The 8099-nt window shown below is 38.8% G+C and overlaps 1 protein-coding gene and 1 non-coding gene across 2 annotated transcripts in view; both read left to right on the top strand.

The window, feature by feature from the left end:
- Positions 1 to 328: 328 nt before the first annotated feature.
- The window catches only part of PLAC1 (placenta enriched 1), a 209995-nt gene continuing 202224 nt past the window's right edge, over positions 329 to 8099 (top strand). Inside the window, exon 1 of the mRNA XM_032756448.2 lies at positions 329 to 417. The gene's annotated coding sequence lies outside the window, so the exon portion shown is untranslated. The remainder of the gene's footprint in view (positions 418 to 8099) is intronic.
- Positions 4578 to 4718, top strand: LOC116812419 (U4 spliceosomal RNA). The gene has a single exon (XR_004370700.1). It is a non-coding gene; the product is annotated as a U4 spliceosomal RNA (small nuclear RNA).

The following is an 8099-nucleotide window of genomic DNA, read 5'->3' as shown; positions in this document are numbered from 1 at the left end:
AACACTCAATAAAATTTTGTTGAGCTAAGTAACCCCACGCTATCCTATCTGAAATAGAACACTCAATAAAATTTTGTTAAACTAAGTAACCCCACCTTATCCTATCTGAAATAGAATAGTCACTCAATAAAATTTTGTTGAACAAGGTAACCCCACGCTCTAACCTATAGAGGGAGTAAAAGAAAGTCACTCTCACCTATAGAGGGAGCTGAAAGAAAACCACAGGGAGTGCTAACCTATAGGAGAAGCTGAAAGAAAATCACTAGGGAATGAACCTATAGGAGAAGCTGAAAGTAAATCTCCGGGGAAGTGTTAACCACACACTCTCACCTCTAGGAGGAGGGTGAAGCTTCTTGTCTTCCAGACATTCCCGAGGAAAACTTACACGAGGAGTCTGTCAAGGAGTGCCACCCTTTGGTAATCTTTATTAATATATACCTAATATGTACCTTATGTTTGTGGCATGTGATACTGATGTTCCATTTATCATAGTGATAGGAAGCTTTTTATTACAGTAAACTTGGCAAGTCGTGTAGTAAAGGAAAAGTGACTTAATTTAAATACATCTTGAGTAAATGATAGTATGAATGATCCATAGCCATATATGGCCCAAATCTTAAAATATACATAATTACTTCGATCCAGGAAAGTATTGGGTCACGGTGGTGTGTGGAACTGTCTGTATGAAGAAGTTAGAAGCTGTGGAATCTGTGTGGAATGCTCTTGCCGGGTTCTTTTTAGATTTCCTCTTTTTTGGGATTCTGCGCTTTTCCTTTCCCTTTTCTTTTCTCTCTTTTTTTTTTTTTTTTTTTTTTTTTCTGAGTTTCTTTCTTGTTGCCCAGGCTGGAGTGCAGTGGCGCCGTCTCGGCTCACTGCAACCTCCGCCTCCCAGGTTCAAGCAATTCTCCTGCTTCAGCCTCCTGAGTAGGTGGGATTACAAGCACCCGCCACCATGCCCGGCTAATTTTTGTATTTTTAGTAGAGATGGGGTTTCACCATGTTAGCCAGGCTGGTCTCGAACTCCTGATCTCAGGTGATCCGCCTGCCTCGGCCTCCCAAAGTGCTGGGATTACAGGCGTGAGTTATCGTGCCTAGCCTATTCTGCACTTTTCTTCTCCTGTGAGGTGGGTTAAGACAGGTCAGGAACCTCTCTCCTTTAGCTTCTAGGGGGAACATGAATGGGGCTGAGGTAAAGTGGGGCTAAAGAGCACTTCAGGCCTGGTTTGCATACCTATCTCTTCTGACTAAAAAAGTGATTAGAACTCCAGAGCTAATGTCAGCATGCAGCCCTCAGAGAAAGGAGCTTCTAGTCTGGATCACTGAGGCCTGCCTTCTTTGGGCAAGAGGAATTTTTAGTCTAGTTCCCCTGATGACTACTGAAGTAGTCCGGGGTGAAAGCCCTAGCTGGTGAAGTGTTTCTTTGAATCTGCCCTGTAAGCATCCAACTCCCTCGGAGACCTGTGGGATGCCGGAGGAAGAGGGGAAGAGAGGCTGTGGCTGTTGTAGGTGAGGGGTTAAGAATTCTAGGATTTGTAATCCTGACCATGTATATTTCTACCTCAGAGACAAAATTAACATCTCATAGCAGTGGTTTAATTTCTGTTATTGTTTTTCATCTTTATTCATTTTTATTTTTTTAATTATGGAGGAGAAAAGCTTGTTACAAAAAATGGAAACCTCATAGAAGTATGCAAAGTAAAAAAATACTCCCCCTTCAGCATTTTCATCTATAATGTAATAGTTTGATTTATGTACCTAATTATCTTTTTATTTTCTTTTTTCTTTTTTTTTTTTTGAGATAGAGCCTCATTCTGTCACCCAGTCTGGAGTGCAGTGGCATGATCTCGGCTCACCACAACCTCTGCTGCCCGGGTTCAAGTGATTCTCCTGCTTCCCGAGTAGCTGGGATTACAGGCGCCTGCCACTGCGCCCGGCTAATTTTTATATTTTTAGTAGAGACGGGGTTTCACCATGTTGGCCAGGCTGCTCTTGAACTCCTGACCTCGTGATCCACCCACCTTGGCCTCCCAAAGTCCAAAGTGCTGGGATTACAGGTGTGAGCCACTGTGCCTGGCCCTAGTTATCTTTTTCTATACATAGGCGAACATATTTGTACTAGATGCATATGCATATTTTAAATTTTTTATTGAAATGTAATGTATATACAAAAAGTATACAGGTTGATGAATTATCACAAACTAGATCTTCTGGGGGAATGTTCTCTGTGACCTGGGTGATGGTTACATGGGTTTATTCATTTGTGATAATTCCTGGAGAGTAAATGGCTGAAAGTGAGCAGTAGGGAGCAACTCAAGAGTTCTGGAATGTTCTCTATGGACCTGGGCAATGGTTACTTGGGTTGATTCAGTTTGTGATCATTCATAGAGTGAATGACTGACTGGAAGTGGTCATTTGGGGGTGCCTCAACAGTTCTGGAATGTTCTATGTGACCTGACTGATGTTTGCTTAGGTTCACTTTGTCAGCATTCAAAGAGTGAATGACTGGAAGTAGGTATTGTGGGGCACCTCAAGAGTTCTGGAATGTTCTCTGTGGACCTGGATGATGGTTACTTGGGTTGATTGCGTTTGTGATCATTCATAGAGTGAATGACTGGAAGTGGGCATTAGAGGGCGCTTCAAAAGTTCTCGAATGCTCTGCACTGAGATAGGTGACGGTTTGTGGGCTCATTTTTAGCAATTGTATGAACATTCCATAATTTAACCCTCAAATGATGATCATTGAGGTTCTTTATAGTTTATTAGTATACACAAGTAAATGTTATTCATTTAAATTTGTCTGCTTCTGTATGTATTTCTTCAGGAGAGATTCTTAGAAGTGATAAATTGCTGGGTCAGAGGACATGTGCATTTTATTATTTTCTTTTTGGAAAGGTAAGACAAGCTCAATGTAAAAAAATCAAATAGCAAATAAAAAGGACATGTACGGAAAAGTCAGTTTTCCTCTTACCCTTGACTTCCAGTCCCATCAGATCCTTTCTCAGAAGCAACCAGTGTTACCAGCTTCTGGCAGGTTCTAACAGAGATAGTGTGTATGTTGCATATATATTTACATATTCTTTTTTTTTTTTTTTTTTTTTTTTGAGACGGAGTCTCGCTCTGTCCCCCAGGCTGGAGTGCAGTGGCGCAATCTCGGCTCACTGCAAGCTCCGCCTCCCGGGTTCACGCCATTCTCCTGCCTCAGCCTCTCCGAGTAGCTGGGACTACAGGCACCCGCCACCATGCCCGGCTAATTTTTTGTATTTTTAGTAGAGACGGGGTTTCACCATGGTCTCGATCTCCTGACCTCGTGATCCGCCCGCCTCGGCCTCCCAAAGTGCTGGGATTACAAGCGTGAGCCACCGCGCCCGGCCCTATATTTACATATTCTTATAAGGCATTGCTTAAAGCCATACCACCACCCCATCAAGATTGTACCAATTTATAATCTCGTCAATAGGGTTTGAGAGTTCCCTTCCCCCCGACCCCGAGCCCCGGCCAGGGATGATTTGGGGGTTCTGAAAATATTTGAGTAAAAAGGAACATGTTTTATTCATTCATCCATTGGCAATACATTAATGTGCTTCAGAATTCAAAAGGTGCAAAACGTCTGCCTCCCACTTTCATCCCCTAGCTGCCATAGCTCCTTTCCCCCAGAGCAATTGTGTTTTCAGTTTCTTATGCATCCTTACGGAGAAAGTTTGCATATGTAAACAAATCCATCTATATATTCTTTTTTTTCTGAAATTCTACACAAATGGCAGCATATTTGTATGAGTGATTACTACATGACCTCCCTCTCCTTTTCCCCTCAAAAACCTAAGTGGTTTAAAACAATTATTCATTTTTTCTCATGAGCCTATGGGTAAGCTGGGAGTATCTACTATTCAGGGCCAGGCTCAGATCATCTTGGCTGATCAGTTGATGGGTCAGTTGGGGATTGGTTGGTCTAGAATGGCTTCAGCTGGGATTGTTCAGCTCTACTCCATGAGGTCTCTTACCCACAAGCAGTCTAGTCTGGGCTTGTTCTCATCGTAGTGTCAGGACTCCACAAGAACAGAAGCACAGAAAGCCTCTGGAGGCCTAGACTTGGCTCTGGCACAACATAACTACTGTCTTATTCTGTCGACCAAAGCAAGCCACAGGCTAGCTAGCCCAGATTCAAGGAATGTGAGGAGCTGCAAAGTCACATTGCAGGGTGTATGGGCTTAGGGAGGGGAAGAGCTGGGGCCATTTATTCTATCAAATACAATACTATAGGTATTGTTATGTACCTTACCTTTTTTTTTTTAACCTAACACTGTATCTTGGAAATGACTTCATATTAGTCCACAAAGAGCTTCTTTGTTTTTTATTCTATTTCATTTTGCCAGCCCCCTATTGAAGGAAACATATTGCTTCCAGTCTTTTGCTATTATCTAACAATGCTGCAACGAATAACATTGAACATATGTCAGATAAATTCCTAGGGGTGGAATTACTAGGTCAAAAGGTATATATATTTATTATGTTTGATAGTGACTTCCAAATTAAACTGAAAATTTTGTAATTTTTTTTCCACTCTAAAGAAATACAAGTTCAGTTTTGTGCAGCGGCGGCATCATAGCCAGTGAGGTTTATCTGAGGACTGATTATTGCTAATTGAAAACTTTTCCCAATACCCCGGCATGATGGCTTGAAATATAGTTGGCGTTGGCATTTTTTGACAGTCAGTATGGAGACTACACTAAAAATAGAAATAAAAAAAAAGAAATGGAAGTTCATAATTTAAAATTTTTATTTTTTTGGTACAAATTGATGGGGTATATGTGAAATTTTGTTACACGTATATAATGCATCGTAATTAAGTCAGAGTATTTAGGGTGTCCATAACCCAAGTACAATATATTTTTGTTAAGTATAGTCAACCTAATGTGCTGTCAAACACTGAATTTATTCCTTCTGTCTTAGTGTATATCTGTAAGTACTCTTTAACCCACTTTTTTTCATCTTCCTCCCTACCCCCGATTCACCCTTCCCAGTCTCTGTTATCTGTCTGTCCACTCTCTATCTCCATATGATCAAGCTTTTTAGCTCCCACATATAAGTAAGAACATTAAATATTTGTCTTTTTGTGCCTAGCTTATTTCACTTAAGATATGACTTCTAGTTCCATCGATGTTGCTGAAAATGACATGATTTCATTCTTTTTTATAACCATATAGTATTCCATTGTGTATATGTACCACATTTTCTTTATTGATTCGTCTGTTGATGGACATTTAGGTTGATTCCATATCTTTGCTATTGTGAATAGTGCTGCAGTAAACATAGGAGTGTAGGTATCCCTTTGATATATTGATTTCTTTTCCTTTGGGTAGATACATGGGATTCTTAGATCAAATGGTAATTATATTTTTAGTTTTTTGAGAAATCTCCATACTGTTTTCCGTAGTGGCTATACTAGTCTACATTCCCACCAACAATGTATAAGAGTTCCTGGCCGGGCTTGGTGGCTCATGCCTGTAATCCTAGCACTTTGGGAGGCCAAGGCGGGCAGATCATGAGGTCAGGAGTTTGAGACCAGCCTGGCCAATATGGTGAAACCCTGTCTCTACTAAAAATACAAAAAGTAGCCAGGCGTGGTGGCACACACCTGTAGTCCCAGCTACTCAGGAGGCTGAGGTAGGAGAATCACTTGAACCCAGGAGGCGGAGGTTGCGGCGAGCTGAGATTGCGCCACTGCACTCCAGCCTAGGCGACAGAGTGAGACTCTGTCTCAAAGAAAAAAAAAAAAGGTTCCTTTTCTCTGCATCCTCACCAACATCTCTTATTTTTTGTCTTTTCAGTAGTAGCCATTCTGACGGGGGTAAGATGATATCTCATTGTGGTTTTGATCTGCATTTATCTGATGATTAGCGATGTAGAGTATTTTTTCATATACCTGTTGGCTGTTTGTATGTTTTATTTTAAGAAATGCCTATTCATGTCCTTTTCCCATTTTTTAGTGGGAATATTTGTTGTTTTCCTATTATTTGAGTTCTTGGTATATTCTGGATATTAAGTCCCCGTCAGATGAATAGTTTACAAATATTTTCTCACATTCAACAGGTTGTTTCTTCACTCTATTGATTGTTTTCTTTACTGTGCAGAAGATTTTTAGTTTAATTTGCCTATTTTTGTTTTTGTTGCCTGTGCTTTTGAGGTCTTAGTCATAAATTCTTTGTCTAGATCAATGTCCAGGAGAGTTTTCCATAGGTTTTCTGGCAGTGTTTTTATAGTTTCAAGTCTTATGTTTAATCCATTTTGAGTTGATTTTTGTATATGGTAAGAGATAGGGGTCCAATTTCATTCTGCATGTGGCTATTCATTTTTCCCAGCACTGTTTGTTGAAGAAAGTGTCCTTTCCCCAGGGTAAGTTCTTGCTGGCTTTGTCAAAAATCAGTTGGCTGTGTATGTGGCTTTATTTCTGAGTTCTCTATGCTGTTCCATTGGTATATGTGTCTGTTTTTATACCATTACCATGCTGTTTTGGTTGCTATAGCCTTGCAATATATTTTGAAGTCAGGTAATGTGATGCTTCCAGCTTTCTTTTTGCTCAGGATTGTTGTGGCTACTTGGACTCTTCTTTTGTTCCGTATGAATTTTAGGATTGTTTTTTCTAATTCTGTGAAGAATTATGTTGGTATTTTGATAAGGATTGCATCGAATCTATAGATAGCTTTGGGCAATGTGGTCATTTTAACTAGATTAATTCTTCCAACCCATGAGCATGGGTTGTTTTTTTTCCGTTTGTCTATGTCATCTTCAATTTCTTTTATCAGTGTTTGTAGTTTTCCTTGTAGAGATCTTTCACCTCCTTGTTTGAAATTATTCCTACGTATTTTATTTTTGTAACGATTGTAAATGGGATTGCCTTCTTTTCTTTCATGTCTAGATCATTATTGGCCATCGTATAGAAATGCTAATTATTTTTGTACATTGATTTTGTATCCTGCAACTTTTTATTTTAAAAGAGTCAAACCTACAGAAAAGTTGAAAGAATAGTACAATAAAAACCCATATACCCTTCATGAAGATTAAACACTTGTTAACATTTTGCCACATTTGTTCTCTCTCTGTGTGTATACATATATATAACACTACATAGCACATACATATATATATATATACATATTTTATGAACCATTTGACATTAAGTTGGAGATATCAAGACACTTTTTCAGCCTGTATTGCCTAAAGACAAGGGTGTTTACCTACATAATCACAATTTTGTTAGCACACCCAAGAAATTTAAGATTGACAGAATATTATTTTATTCATAGCCCATATTCAAATTTCCCGATTGCCCCAATAATGTCATTTAGAGCTTTTTTTTGTTTGTTTCAATCAAGGATCCCAAATTCAGGATCAAAGGTCATACAAATTCATGTACTTGTCATATCTCTAGTAGTCTTTCATATAAAAGTTTCCCACTTTTTTCATCTTTCATGAAATATTCATTTTGAAGACTCTGGGCCAGTTATCTTGTATCATGGCCTATAATTTGGATTTGTCACATTGTTCCCTCATGAATATATTCAGGTTAAACATTTTTGGCAAAGATACCACATAGGTGGTTTCCATTGCATCACGTCAGGAGGTATACAATGTCAATTTGTCCTATTACCAAGTTTGATCACTTGGCCAAAGTAGTGTAATCCAGATTTCTCCATTGTAAAGGCACATTCTCCTCCTTTGTAATTAATATTAAATTAATATATTTAAAGTATGACCATGTAAATGTTCTGTTCCCCAACAATTTTCATCTGATAGTTTTAGCATTCATTATAATCCCTATCTGAATTAGTTTTTAACACAGTGGCTACAAAGGTATGTTTTCCCAATTCTGTTGTTCGTTCCACATTTATTAGCTATCCATTTTTCTGTAAAGGAAGCTGACCCCCTTCGTTTTTCATGTCACTTCAAATTCTTTTTTAAAATTAATCAATGTGTTATAACCTGTTACCATTATTGGACAAGTGCCCGAATAGACAGATCAACAAAACAAAGCAGAAAGTCCAGAAATAGACCCAAGTATATATGAAAATGTAATCTTTTTTTTTTTTTTTTTTTTTTTTTTT

The sequence above is a fragment of the Hylobates moloch genome, unplaced genomic scaffold, assembly GCF_009828535.3.
Source record: "Hylobates moloch isolate HMO894 unplaced genomic scaffold, HMol_V3 SCAFFOLD_7, whole genome shotgun sequence".
Classification (NCBI taxonomy): domain Eukaryota; kingdom Metazoa; phylum Chordata; class Mammalia; order Primates; family Hylobatidae; genus Hylobates; species Hylobates moloch.
The sequence above is the reverse complement of the archived record's forward strand: the minus strand, read 5'-3'. Positions and strand labels throughout refer to the sequence as shown.